Below are 1,093 nucleotides of genomic sequence, written 5' to 3'. Positions count from 1 at the left end.
GGGTCGACACCGTAGTCGAACTGGGGGGTCGCCGGCAGTCTCGGGGTCTATCGGAAAGAAGTAACGGAGAGGAAATACAATAAATAACAGAGCAATCAAAGCATCGCAAAGCGTAACAAGGCAATACACGGTGTTCGATGTGCCCTAACGCGGTAGTAGGTGATACCGGTGAAGGGGGGAAACATCCGGGAAAGTATCCCCGGTGTTTCGCGTTTTTAGACAGATGAACCGGAGGGGGAAAGTTGCGTGTTTGCAATGCTAGGGATGTGTGGCGGACGAACGGCCTGCGTATTCGGATTCGTCTCATCGTTCTGAGCAACTTTTATGTACAAAGTTTTTCCATCCGAGCTATGGTTTATTTTATATGATTTTTATAAGTTTAAATGATTTTCTAAATTTCCAGGATTTATTTTAATTCGAAAATAAAAGAGAAATTGCTAAATGCACCCAGCCCTGTGTACACAGCAGTTTACACAGGGACTAACATGTGGGCCAGGGGGACCTAGTTGACCAGTCAATATTTGACTGGTCAATAGGGGGTGGGGCCCCCGTGTCATTGACAGATTAGGCTAATCAGGGTTTAATTAAGTTAACAGGTGATTAGGTTCACTTAATCAGGATTAATTAAGTTAATTAATTCGGCTTAATTAGATTAACTAACAAGATTAATTAAGTTAATTAATTAATTATTAGATTAGCTAACAAGATTAATTAAGTTAATTAATTAATTTTATTGTTTTTATTTAATTCCTTTTTTTATAAAACGTTCTGGGGCACGGGCCCCGTTTGTCATAGGCCCATAGGGCCTTAACGGGCATAGGGGAAGCGGGCGCTGGGCGCTGCGGTTACGGCGATGCTGGGAGTCGGGCACCAGCCCGGCAGGACACTCGCCCAGTCTATCCGCGGCGAAGTGGGGTGCCGGCGGATGCGGCTGCGGTTGCCGGAGCAGTAGCAGCAAGGGAGCGGCGTGAAGAGGAGAGGCCCGGCGGGGAAGAACGGTATGCGGCAGAGCAGAGCCGAGCGAGGTCAGGGCGGGGTCGGCTGGTGGAGGCGGGCTCGAGCAGTTGGTAGCAACGGCAAAAGGGGGGCGACG

This window comes from Triticum dicoccoides, chromosome 7B, assembly GCF_002162155.2.
Source record: "Triticum dicoccoides isolate Atlit2015 ecotype Zavitan chromosome 7B, WEW_v2.0, whole genome shotgun sequence".
Lineage (NCBI taxonomy): Eukaryota > Viridiplantae > Streptophyta > Magnoliopsida > Poales > Poaceae > Triticum > Triticum dicoccoides.
The sequence above is the reverse complement of the archived record's forward strand: the minus strand, read 5'-3'. Positions refer to the sequence as shown.